At 38.7% G+C, this 14,242-nt stretch overlaps 1 protein-coding gene across 2 annotated transcripts in view; it reads right to left on the bottom strand.

Annotated features, from left to right (window-relative positions):
• Nucleotides 1–14,242, bottom strand: part of LOC102160378 (uncharacterized) — a 418,107-nt gene that overhangs the window by 21,113 nt on the left and 382,752 nt on the right. The window contains exon 5 of one of the 2 annotated variants that reach the window (XR_014805428.1): nt 695–838. The gene's annotated coding sequence lies outside the window, so the exon portion shown is untranslated. Of the gene's footprint in view, nt 1–694; nt 839–14,242 lie in introns of those variants that run through there. The other variant, XM_084959577.1, reaches the window with a different exon arrangement.

Below are 14,242 nucleotides of genomic sequence, written 5' to 3' on the forward strand. Positions count from 1 at the left end.
ACATGAGTGGTTTGATCTTTTCTTATTGCCGTGTTCACTGTATAAATCCACCACATTTTATTTATTTATTCTCCAGCTGAGAATTGTCTCCAGTTCATGACTTTTATGAATAAACCCACTCTGAACATTCATGTCTGTATCTTTCAGTGGGTGGACATAGCATTCACTTCTCTTGGGTATACAGCCAAGACTAGAATTGCTAGGTATAGGTAGGTATAGGTTTAGTTTACCAGTTACTGTTTCCAAAGTGTTTGAAACTTTTAATTGATCAGCATTCTCACTAATGTTTAGTGTTTTCCTTTTTTGATTTTTAATTTAAAAATAATTATAGACACACAGGAAGTTGAAAAATTTGTACAGAGGGGTCCTGCCTACTATTTAAGCAGTTTTTTCATGTTTACATGTTATGTAACCATAGTTCAGTATCGTAACCAAGACACTGACATTGATACAATGTGTATGTATAATTCTATGTCATCTAATTATATATGCATATTTGTGTAGACAACACCCCAGTTAAGATACAGAACGATTCCATCACCACAAAGATCTCCCTTGTGCTATCCTTTTATAGACACAGCCAACCTTTTTTCCCTCCACCGTCCTTAATTCTTGGCACCCACTAATCTGTCATCCATCTCTATAATTTTGTCAATTCAAGGATGTAATATAAATAGAATCATACAGTAGTTACCTTGGCTTTTTTCACTCAGGATAATGTCCTTGAGATCCATCCAATTTATTGCATGTATCCGTGGTAGTTCCTTTTTATTGGGGAGTATCATCTTCTATCACATGTCCTCAGGTTCCAGGATATTTGTCCAGTGAAGGAGAGAAGCTGTAGTTGCACATGATAAAAATAATACACTGGAAAATTTTCATCAAAAACTTATAGACATCATAACAAATGAGCAAAAGATGATAATGATAATGACAATGACAATCAAAATATGTTCACTTGAAGAAAGATCTGTAACAAACTTCTGTTGAGTTGTGGCCAATGTCTTCATCAAGAAATGAGTAAGAGTCCAATTGCCATGTGAGTCCTTTTAATCAATGTTTTTTGACATTTCCTAGAAATAGAGCTAAAGAATGATCAGTGGAGAGAGATTCTCCATGAGATATCAGGTATGAGGGTGCTCCTTAGCTTACTTAGATAGCTGGTAAGAGGTTTATTAAGTAAAAACCATGCAGCAATGGCAAATGTATGTTTTGGTTTGATGAAACCTACTCTGCTGCAAAGATGTCTTATTTTACTTCCTTTTATTAACAACAAACCAATAAGGAAGGTTTCTTATTGTTGCAGTTTAAAATCAGGAAATTGAGGCACAGAGATTAGATCATTCACCCAAGAAACATAACTAGTAAGTAGTCATCTGTAGAGTTAGATTATATGGTAAGTGTGTCAGCTGGGGCTGCGATTATCTGCAGACTTTGAGGCCGGAACTTCCAAGAGGCTCACTTATAGATCTACTGGTCTTGACTAAGAGCTCAGCTGGGACTGTCAACCCAAGCGTCTTGATTTTCTTCCATAGGGCTGCTTCATGAAGCTTCACGACCTAAACAGTAAGGTGGCAAAGGATATGCTTTAAGCATGAATACAGTATATGCAGATTTCTTAAGGTAAGCCTTTGAAATTAGGCAGCATTTCTTCTGCTACAGTCATTGGTGAAAGCTGTCACAGGGCCAGCGAAGATTCATAGGGAGGGGTTATTTATAGGAGGGGCAAAGAATTTGTGGTTGCCTTTGATCCACCATGAGTATTGACTAATTCAAAAAAGAAAAATGATCTGGGGCAACTGTGGCTTTAATAATTCAGGACTGTTTGGGGGTCCTTGCATCTGACCTGTTTATTTGGTATTATTTCATTTGGTTTTAGCTGACAGAGTCTAATATTTAAAATGAGTGATTTAATCAATCAGTAGAACTTCATGAGTAGAATTAATATTTCAAAACATTATTGTCTAAGGTGAATTTTGGGAAAAATCACAACTTCACAATTATCAGCTTAAGTGCCATCAGATAAGGACTCCCCATCAATCAGTCCTCTTCTTCCTTTAGAGTAACTGGAGTCCTTGAGGGACCTTGTGATGTTTGAAGCAAGGCTACAAAGTATTGGAACTGATTTTTGAAAAACATAGTCAGAACTTAGTCATGCAAATAGTGCTGTTTCTATCCAAACAATTATCCTGGAAGCATCACAATTATTCCAATAATACTGCCTTATTAAAAAAGAATTTCTGGAACTATTATTTTCAGAGTCTGTAACACTCACTTTGAAAATTCTGGCCAGTTATCTTTTTTTGAGTGGGGGATTTTTTAAGTGCGATGAGCCAAAGAAACCTAAGTCTGATGAATGTGGTGTGGGGTCAAGCTGGGCCTGCTGGTTGTGAGGTTAAACAACATTTAATGAAAAGCTAATTAGGATTGATTTTCTTGATCCTTATAAATTGGCTTCTGAAAGAAGTTCCAAGAAAAAAAGTCAAACATGTTTTAAATAGTAGCATCCTGTTAAATTAGCATGCCTCTCAGTGAATCCACTTTGAAAAAGGCAGCACATATTTGGATGTGTAATTTCTGGTATATTTATTCAAAAAGGCAGATGAGCTTCTTCATCTTGTATCACACTCAGATATGTATCACATATATAATATTAATATTTTATACATATATGGTGATTTTAACTTTTAAAAGTTTTTTACTCTTACTAACTTTTAAATCTTTGCAACGAGGTCATGATCATGTTATTTCATGAATATATTATTCATTTTAGAAATGAGGAAACCAAGTTAAAAAGAATTTAAGAGGCTTTTTTAAAAAAGGAACGGTAGGTGACAAATGCGAGAGCTGCAATAAAATCAGTGTTTTTTATATTATATTGCAGCAATAGTCCTTTTTAGGTCATAGTATCAGAAACAGGGGAAGAAGGCAACTATTTTGTAAAGATGTTTGGATCTCAAAGAATAAATTACAGTAAAATAATATATTTTGTGAGAAGCATTAAAAAAGTATTTGATCTGAACCTTTAATTTTTCTCATAATAATCTCAATTGATTCAATAAAATATTCTACTTCCATCACTTTGTGTTCAATGGATCAGTGGATTTTCTCCTTTCCACTAAGCAGGATGGTTTTGTGGCATTTTAAAGCAGGCATGGATTTTTCTAAGCATTATGCCCAGGATCAATGGTACCTATGCTCTGTGTCATTCTGTGAACTTGCTGTTGTTCAATTAATGCCTGTGGAAAAAGAGATCATACCCCTGATAGAGCCCCCCGGGAACAACAAGCCCCCTCCACAGGAGGAAACTGCCTGTCACCATGAATGGCTGGGCCACTGTGTTTTACATACCTCGGGCCTGTCCTAAGTACTTCAGTGACACTCCCCGCCCCCCCCCCCCCGAACTAATACGTCTCTGCGTGCTTCTCAGCAGTGTGAAGAATACAGTTACTGCGATAAGCACTAGTCCAGAAGTTGTCCCTGTAATCGTGGATGTAGCTCTTCTCTGATGATTGTCTGCAACTTCCTGCTTTAAGTAAAGGTTGAGAGTATCCAAAGAACATTACCCTACATGAACTGCTGTCAAGGAACTTTAAGTCTCTCTCTCTCTCTTCTTTAAGTTCATGTTCAGCAGCAGATGAATCTTATAAGTAATCCAAGACTGATATCTCAGAATTCTGCTGGGCCTCACTTTTCCCTCTGGCAGGAATTAATAATTTCTCTCTTCAATCCTAACCTCCCAAATATGTCTGTCTTCCTGTTCAGTCCAGCAAGGTTGAGTTTTTGGTATAGTAAATGGGGACAAGTGAGCAAGCGGTCTTTTTCTTCCCCGATGAAAATGTTCCAGGAGTTACCATTGTGGCTCAGTTGGTAAGAACCCAACCTAGTGTCCATGAGGATGCAGGTTCAATCCTTGGCCTTGCTCAGTAGATTAAGGATCCAGAGTTGCTGCAAGCTGCAACATAGATCACAGATAGGGCTTGGATCTGGCATTGCTGTGGCTGTGGTATAGGCTTTGACTGCAGCTCCTATTCAACCCCTAGCCCAGGAATTTCCATATGCCACAGGTTCAGCTTTAAAAAGAAAAAATTTAAAAAAAGAAGAAAAGAAAATGTTCCAAAGGTGAGAAACTTTTGTAGAATTGCTGATATTTTTTATTTTTTGCAGAGCAAAAATTCTTATATTATGACAAATTCTAGTTTCTAGATTGTAAGTAAGTAATAAGGGGAAATTTCTCAAGTTGCTTGATGGCACGTGTAGGCTTCTTCTTTATGAAGAAAAGAGGAGATGGGTTCCAAAAGTGGGAAGAATAGCTGCAAACTGTGCCAAACAGGGTTCCAAAATTCTGCTTTTAAGCACCTTGAAAGGCTGGGACTCTAAAATATATTGTTCAGACAAATCTTTGATCAGTTAAAGGAAGACTTGGAGGAGACAGAGTTCTTAAAATTGAGTTTGTGACAAGGCTTTGCATTGCTCAGAGGTCCTGGCTCTCCAAAAATGGCAACACATATTTATGTGTGGGTACAGCTAGGGCATATAGACAAGGATTCAGTGAAGGAGGATTATTAAAGTATAACGGTTTCTTCTAAGCCTTCAGTGGCTCATGTAAACATTAAATTCATGGCTGACTTAATGTATTGTATAAAACCAAGTCACAGGATAAGTTCTATAATCCTGAGATCCAAGTGAATAAGAACTCTTTTCACTTGTATCTCAGGATCTATATCCAAATGAAATGAAATGTTTTTAAATGAAACATTTTTGCTTTTTAAGCAAAAAAAAGTTTTTGCTGAGAACAGGTTTGAAAAACATGGGAACACTAAGAAATAAAAGAGTGATGACTGGAGTTCCCTGATAGCCCGGTGGGTTAAGGATCTGGCGTTGTCAGTGCTGTGGCTCGGGTCACTGCCGGGGCACAGGTTCCATCCCTGGACTGGGAACTTTTGCATGCTGTGAGCATGGTCAAAAAAAAAGTGATAACCCAAGGCTCTATGGTTATATTAACCTTATTTTTCAAATAAATTAAGAGAAAGAAAAAATTGGTTAAATTAGTGGAGACTGGAAATTTCCCAGGCTAGGGGTTGAATCAGGGCTATAGCCGCTGGCCTACACCACAGCCACAGCAATGCCGGATTAGAGCCACATCGGCAACCTACACCACAGCTCACGGAAATGCCGGATATTTAACCCACTGATTGAGGCCAGGGAGCGAACCTGCATCCTCATGGATACTAGCTGAGTTCATTAACTGTGGAGTCATGATGGGAATTCCCGATTCGTGTCACATTTTAGATTCCACACATAGTAATATGATATAGAACTTGTCTTTCTCTTCTGACTTACTTTGCTTAGTTTGATACTCTCTAGATCCATCCATGTTGCTGCAAATGGAATTATTTCACTCTTTTTTATGGCTTAGTAACATTCCATTGCATTCGTGTGTGTGTGTGTGTGTGTGTGTGTGTGTATGAATCTGCTTTATCCATTCATCTGTTGATGGACATTTAGTTTGTTTCCATGTCTTGACTATTATAAATAGTACTGCTATGAACATAGGGGTGCATGTATCTTTTTGAATTATAGGTTTTGTCAGGGTATATGCCTAGGAGTGGGATTGCTGGATCACATGACAACTGGGATACTCCTATTTAATGCTCACAACAATTTATTTTATAGGTTTCAGGGCAGTGATTCAAAAGATTGACTTGATTTTTATGTTCCCCCCTCAAAAAAAAATCTACCAAGTAAGAATAAATGAACTTAATTTGTTCATTTTAGTTGAAAATTAAAGGATAAATAGTTTTCTCCTAGGCAAAGACACAGGGAAGGAATGCTTGGGCCAAGGAAGCCAGTTGGGAGAGGTGAAGGGATTGGAGAGGCATGATGAGGTCAGATAGCTAAGGCCATATCAATGTGTAATCAACATTCATTCATTTATGAATTCATTCAGCATGCAAATATTTATTGAGCTCTGACAATATGTAAGAGACACTGTCCTGTGGACTCAGGATGTAGCATAACCAGATAGACCAGACCTCTCTTCTCAGACAGCTTACAATCTTGTGGGTAGATACATGCAAATAAAAAGCCAATGAAGAAAGAAAAGAAGATGTTGGATAGTGGTGAAAAGTGCTATGCAGAGAAATATAAAAGATGAAATAGTTACACTATAGATTGGATCGGATGGTTGGATGGTCAAGGAAGATATACATAAGCTGAGATTTGAATGACAAAAACAAAGCAAAGCACCAACCAAAACAAACAAACAAAAAAAGCCAAACAAATATCTAGTAATATGAAAGTCATGATAAATAGAATTCTGAGAGCAATGTCCCTGAACTTAGAATCCTATTGATGTGCTCAAGGAACACAGAAAAGCTAAGGTATTTGGAACATAGTGGAAAGGAGAGAGCTAAATGAGCTGAGGCCAGATAAGTAGATAGGAGTTAGATCATGTATCGCTTCATGAGAAATCTGGATTTTATTCTAAGAGCAATGGGAAGCCATTAAAGAGATTTAAAATAGAAATGATCTGATATGACATTTCAAAAGATTTTTAGAAACCTCTCTGACTGCTGTGTAGAGAGTGAAACTAAAGGCTCAAGAATGAAATCAAGACCAGCTGGAGGGAGTTCCCATTGTGACTCAGTGGAAACAAATCCGACTAGTATCCATGAGGATGCGGGTTCCATCCCTGGCCTCGCTCAGTGGGTTAAGGATCTGGCATTGCTGTAGCTGTGGCATAGGTCCCAGAGGAGGCTCGGATCACATGTGGCTGTGGCCGTGGCCGGTGGCTGAAGCTCTGATTCAACCCCAGTCTCAAAACCTCCATATGCTGCGAATGCAGCCCTAAAAAGACAAAACAAACAAACAAACAAACAAACAAAAAAAAACCCCCAAAAAATGAACAAACAGCTGGAGATCATTGCATTGTACGAGAGAGAGAAAGCATTGTCTTGGACATGTACAGTTGATTAAGAAGTTGTAAGAAGAGGATTGCTTAGGAAGTTGTAAGAAGAGAATGCTCTCAGAAATAAATCATTAATGCCAATGAAGACTTATGCAAAAATCTGCAAGGCATGATTATATAAAGAGTGACAAGGTGCCAATCACTTGAAACACAAGCATTTGTGCAGCAAGGTGTTTTTTATTTCCTGGAAGAGAACTTCTTGTTACTCCTCACCTTTTAAAAGATATTGATAGCCTCTGAAGTTTCTGAAAAAGGAACATAAAATTGAAATTTTTCTTTTATATCAATATGCAAATAATAATTGAAAACTGGGCATTGCCTTCATAGATAGAGCAGAGTTTCATCTAGATCCATGTGCTAAAGGGAAATTGTATAACAGCCAATTTCTCCATGATGTGCCATGAAGTATTAGAAGAAATGTAAGCAGCTAAGGGTATTTTATGGACTGCATACTTGACAGAGGCGTAGCTTCAGTTTTTCTCTGCTGCTCTCCCAAAGCCACAGAGTATTTGGATGATTATAAGACACATTCGTCAAGGAAGAAAATCAATATAAATCTAAGCCTCATGTTTTCTTTGAAAATTTCAATTTTAGGCTAACGTAAGCTTGATATAAAGCAAGACAGTTATTACAATAACAACAGAGATTTTTCTTAATCGCCATTAATTAAGACTAATGTTAGACTTTAAAACCTGAAGATGGTAACTACATTTGACTTGTGTACAGTAGGATTTGACGTCCTCTCACAAACTTTTGTAGTGAAATAATGCCTAATTCAGTCTTGCATAATTTTTGTGTTCTTTTGCAGCTCAACAGGTTAAGGATCACTGTAGTGGCTTGGGTCACTGCTGTAGCATGGGTTAGATCCCTGGCCCAAGAATTTCTGTATGCCCCAGGCATGACCAAAAAGGCAAAACAAACAAAGAAGCACAGACTAGCATAATTTTTATAAAGACATTTTTGATGCATAATTCATATTTGGTCCTCTCAGTAAGTTTCTGTCAATAATTTACACCCTAATGAGTTGGTAAGAAGAATTTCTCCCACTACAATTAGCTTGAAGTCAGGTCACTCAGAGGATGGGAACTTTAGAATTAGGGAAGAAATACTTTGAATGACTTTAAGGAAGGTCTTCTGAATGGATAACCACAGACATCAGATAGGCACTGGATGCATCCTGGGGAAAACTTAGAGAACAAGACCAAAAGAGAAGAAAATGGCATCATCTAGATGGTAAAGGTGCAGCAAATTAGTGGCAAGAAGTTGTAGTATAAATAATGTGGGTGGTTGAGTCAGAGCTATGTCAATTACTATTGTGAGGTTGGTAGAGTGTTACATGCAAGACAGCTTCATAACTGGTAAAAAATTAATATAAACATTCTTTTTTTTTGCCATACCTACAGTTTATGGAAGTTCCCAGGGCAGGGATCAAATCTGAACCACAACTGTGGCAACCCTGGATCCTTAACCCATTGTACCACAGCAGGAACGTCATTAGTTATTTTATTATTAGGGAAATGCCAGAAGAAAATGATTGCAGAGATAACTCACTAGAGTTTCTCAAACTACTACTATTTCAGAGAAAGGAAAACACTACCACCCCATCCAATACAGAGGAGGAGAATCTCTGACATCCACACAGACTCAGGGGCACAGCTGTATTAGAAGGTGGAATACTGTAAAAAAGCAAGAAATATAAATGGGGCTGGATTCTGGAGAAACTCTTGTTAGCTTAGATTTATATTGCTGTACCTCTTATCATCAGAGTGGCAAGTTCTCAAAGCCCAAGATGAAACTGTAAACATAGGGTTGAGGTAAGCTACAAAACTCACCCAGATTTAGTCTTGGTACATTAACCTAAAAGTTGATATCTATCAAACAGTCATTCCCTGCTAATAGACTTTGGTTTTCTTCATAAACTGGATAGCAAATGCTTCTGGGGAGCTGATCACATCCAGATTCAAGGAATGACTCCTGCTTTGTAGTCTAAGTCAGCTATGGAAATTCCATTCCCCTTGCCAATAAGTGGTTTTGAAATGGCAAGTGACCCAATTCTATTAAAAAAACAAACACCCCCCCACACACACCAAAACACTGAAAGCTAATACCAAAGGAATTTGGAGCTGATGGTATACTGGCAGTAACTATAGCAACAACAAAAAACAAATCCAGCCCCTGGCTAAATTGACAGGCATAAATATTATTTACTTCAGTCTATCTTGTTAGATACACTACATCTGAAAATCATAAAATTATGAAAAACACAAGAATAGAGAAAAAAGCCCACAGTGAAGAGATAAAACGATGACCAAAATTAGACAGAGATAATCCAGACATTGAAATCAGACAGGGGTTTTAAAGTAAGTACGATTAGTATGTTAAATTCTCCAATATGGAAAAGGTAGAAACATGCTATTGCAGGTTGGGAATCATATCTAGGATATGGAAAGTATTAGAAAGAGCTAAATGGAAATGGTAGAAATAAAAAATACAGAGATGAATAATGCCTTCAGCAGGCTTATCAGTAGTTTCCATATTTCCATAAGCTTGAGACAAGAATTAGTAAATTTGAGGAAGTTGATCAAACTGAAATTCAAAGAAAAAAAGGTGAAATGAATACAAACATACCTCAGAGATATTGTAGCTTTAGTTCCAGACCACTGCAATACAGTAAATATTTCAATAAAGGGTGTCACACAAATTTTTTGGTTTATCAGTGCATATAAAATTTATGTTTACACTATACTTGAGTCTATTAAGTGTACAATAGCATTATATCTGAAAATGTACAAACCTTAATTAAAACTATCTTATTGCTAAAAGATGCTAACCATCATCTGACAATGCAGGATTGTCACAAACCTACAATTTGTAAAAAAGTGCAATATCTGCAAAGTGTACTAAAGCAAAGTGCATTAAAACAAGATATGCCTGTAAAAAAAAGAACATCCAAGATCTTAGGACAATATCAAACAGTCCTTTGCATGTATAACTGGACTCTCCAAAGAGGAAAATAAAGAGAATATGGCATAATATAAGATATGATGGTTGGTAATTTTATAAGACAATTAGAGAGCCACACTCAAGATGAATATTAAAAAATCATGTAGATACATCATTTTCAAACATCTAGCAACCAAAGATAAAAAGACAATCTTGAAAACAGCCAGAAATTTTAAAAACCCAGAGAGACACATTATCCACAGAGGAACAAGGGAAGTAATTATAGTAGACTTCCTTCAGAAACACTGCAAACCAGATGACAATGGATTTACATCTTTAAAACACTGAAAACAAAAACAAAACCAACAACAACCAACAACCTGGCAACCCAAAATTCTATACCCAGGAAATATATCTTCAGTCTTGGTCATGCTGTTATTATTCCTGCATAGACAGATTTTGAAACCTTTCCTGACTGCTCCAGTAAATTCTGACCACTCCTTTCTTTGAATTTCTTCAGTTCTCATCTCTGAATCACATGTTAGGTGCCAGATTCTTTCCTGTAGTGTTTGTTTTCTAGGAGTCACAAGTCTGGAAGTCTCCAGAATTTGATAGTTTTCAGGAGGAGAGAATTCTGCTTCACCCTCTTGTCCCTAGCTCAGGGCTGGACTCATGATGGGAGGATGACACATTTAAAATCAAGCTTCTTGGTTGGTTGCTTTTAACGAGATGACACATTTTTCTCATGTCATAGGGACAGGAGTCGATCTGATAGGCAAAATAGAAAAAGACAGGACAGATAAGGCCATTACTTCTTTTCTCTGCAGATATTGCTCTTTATTTTCTTGTAAGCAGAGTCTCTCCCTTCTCCTAAATTCTCCCTACCTCTCTTCTCTCCCTCTTCCTTCAAAGAGCTGCTTTGATGACTTTTTTTGGGGGGGGTCTTTTTGCCATTTCTTGGGCCTCTCCTGCAGCATATGGAGGTTCCCAGGCTAGGGGTCTAATCAGAGCTGTAGCCACCGGCCTATGCCAGAGCCACAGCAACGCGGGATCCGAGCCGCGTCTGCAACCTACACCACAGCTCACGGCAATGCCGGATCGTTAACCCACTGAGCAAGGGCAGGGATCGAACCCACAACCTCATGGTTCCTAGTTGGATTTGTTAACCACTGCACCACGATGGGAACTCCTGATGACATTTTTGATTAAATTGTCTGGGGATAGGAGAGCAAGAAACTCTCTTACTGCACCCATTCTCCAGAACTGCTTTCTTGGGAGCAAGGGGATAAGTAAAGTCAGCCACAGAAGGCTTTGCTTTGTTTGATGGAGTGCCCCAGTTGAGGATTGCTTGTGAAAATAGAGAGGGATTAAAGGAGGGCTGGAGGGGAGATATCAGGGATCTGTAGTGGGAGAAGAGCTTTTGTGGAGAAGATATTAGAGATCCAAAGAGGAGAATTTGAAAGTTTTGCTGAGGTGTGTTAAATAATTCTGTATTCCCTGGCATTGCTAACACTTTAGAAGCTGGACTTATTAGGAAGGGAGGGAAAAGGATAAAACGGAAAGATACTGACTCTGGCATCAAAGAGGGCACTGGGTAGGATCAGTGGCAACCACAGGAAGCCTAACCCTCATGGATTAATTAAGTAACATGGTCATGGTGAAAACAACAGCTGCAATTCTGAGTTTTGCCAAGATCTGCCTGGACATTGCAGAAAAACAACACTTTAAAAAATCATTTAATTTTTAAAGTGGGCAGGTGGAAACTTTATTTTAGCTTCCCAGTAGGAATTATATTTTAAGCCTGGGAGCAGATATGCATGCTAAATTTTGCTTTTCAAAATAGAAACTATGGACAGACCTGAAGTGATTACCTTAGCAGTCAAACTGCTGGGTGTAATACATCAAGAGGTCTGTGCAAATACAGATGATCTCAAAATACAATGTACTTTAAATATAAACAACAAATTTATAATTGTACTGAGACACCACAGCTGCAAGTAGATATATTTTAATATGCACGTGTCCCCTTTTCCATGCATCCTTCTTTAATGCAGATTCTCCTGCACAGACTAGGTCTGCTTCTCTTGAAGTGTTGGTCCTTTATTCCTGGCCAGCAAAGCTAGCCAATGTGCAGATGCTCTACATTATCTCTGGTTGCCATTAACTAAATGATGCTGCAATTGTGCTCATTATGAAAAGTTTCTCAAAATCTACATCCAGAGCTCTCCCTGACAAGATGTAGCCAGACCACCTGGCAGGAGCCTGCTGGAACACACAGAGAGGCCCTGGCTCAGATGCTGCTACATAACTAGTTGAGTCAGTAGTTGACTTAGAAGGTAGTTTCTAGATATTCTTATACAATGTGAAGATGGCTCTGGGTGTAGTTACCTGAGGTTATTTCCAGGAGAGTGTACAGAAATCGTGGTAGAGTGTTTCCAAAGATGACATCACAATTCCTCCTAGCCTGCACGCAATTTTACAATGAGACTTTGCCCTCTTCCATCCAGAGACGGAGTTCATTTCCTTTCCTTTAAATCTGCCTGGCATTAGTGACTTACTGTGAATAACAGAATGTGGCAGAAATGAAATTCTGGGTTTTCCAGGCCTAGGCCTTAAGAGAACTTGCAGCTTTTGTTTTTGCCCTCTCGGAGGCCAGAGCAACCATCTAAAGAAGTCTGACTAACTCCCCTGAAGAGAGGGGGCATGTCAGAAAAATGCCTTGGGTGATGTGAGGTTATAGGGAGAGCAGCTCAGTCTTGCCTAGTTCAGCCAGCACAGGGGGAACTCCACCGGGAGAAATTCTTATACAATGTGAAGATGACTGGGTTCTCCAGTCCACCTGAGCTGCTCCAGCTGACATCATGTGAAGGGCAGCCTTGCCCCCTCTGCAGAATCATGAGCAAATAAATGCTTTTTATTATTTTCAGCCACACTTTTGGGGAACAGTCTCTCATGTAGCAATAAATAACCAATTCTGAAGTAAGCTAGCAGTGGAGTAATAATAAATATATGATAAATAAGTGATGATGACAGCAGTGAACATTTATATGGAACCTCATATATGCTGGTACTGGTCTAAATATTCTGAAGATACTAATTTAATTTAATCTCCAAATGATGCTGTGAAATGGGTATTAGAACATATGCCCATTTTAAGAGATGCAAAACTTGAGGCCCAGAGGGGTCACAAAGTCTCAAGTCACAAAGTAAGTGGTAGAGATGGGACAGCATGAAAACCTTTCAGGTGCAAGGCACTGTCTCAGCTTCTTTCCATACAGTTTCCCTTTGAAGTCTTGAATAGCCTGACTCATGACATAAATATTAGTTCCTCTATTTTACAGGTGAGTAAATTGAGATTCAGAATCTGATAAGTGGGAGAGACAGCTTTTATTTATTTATTTTTCAGTCTTGTTGTTGTTGTTGTTAGGGCCACACCCTTGATACCTGGAGGTTCCCAGGTTAGGGGTCTAATTGGAGCTACAGCTGCCGGCCTGTGCCACAGCCACAGCAACCGGGGATCCGAGCTACGTCTGCAACCTACACCACAGCTCACAGCAATGCTGGATCCTTAACCCACTGAGTGAGGCCAGGGATCGAACCTGCATCCTTATTGAAACTAGTCAGATTCGTTTCTGCAGAGCCACAACAGAAACTCCTGAGAGACAGCTTTTGAACCCAATATAGCTGACTCTAATGCCCAGCCTCTTTTCACTCTACAGTGTGGAGTCCCCTTTGCAAACATTCAGCTGGTCATTCAAAATCATCTACAGGATGTCTTCTTGAGAACCTTTATGAATGTTGGATGTGTAACAAGGAAAGGATGTCCACCTTTCCCATTCCTGTGCACTATTTTATTATAGATCTTTGCAGTAGGCAAGAAAAAGAAAGGAAAGTCATACAGATTAGAAAGGAATAACAAAAACTGTCCACATATACAGACAGTGATTTCTAGTATATAAAAAATTCCCACTAATAGAATAAGTGACTTCAACAAGGCTGCAGAATTCAAGGTCACTATGTAAAAATCAATCATATTGTCATACGCTATGAATAAATAATTAGAAATTGATTTAAAAAGTATCAGTTATAGGAGTTCCTGTCATGGTTCAGCAGTTAACGAACCCGACTAGTATCCATGAGGATGTAGCTTCGATCCCTGGCCTTGCTCAGTGGGGTAAGGATCCGGCATTGCCATGAGCTGCAGTGTAGGTTGCAGACGAGGCTTGGACCCCACGTTACTGTGGCTGTGGTGTAGACTGATAGCTTCAGCTCGGATTGGACCCCTAGCCGGGGAACCTCCATATGTCATGGGTGTGACCCTAAAAAGAC

The sequence above is a fragment of the Sus scrofa genome, chromosome 1 (genome assembly GCF_054392235.1).
Source record: "Sus scrofa isolate SSC_HxYL_T2T_F1_AM1 chromosome 1, Sscrofa_HxYL_maternal_Yorkshire_Landrace_v2.0, whole genome shotgun sequence".
NCBI lineage: Eukaryota > Metazoa > Chordata > Mammalia > Artiodactyla > Suidae > Sus > Sus scrofa.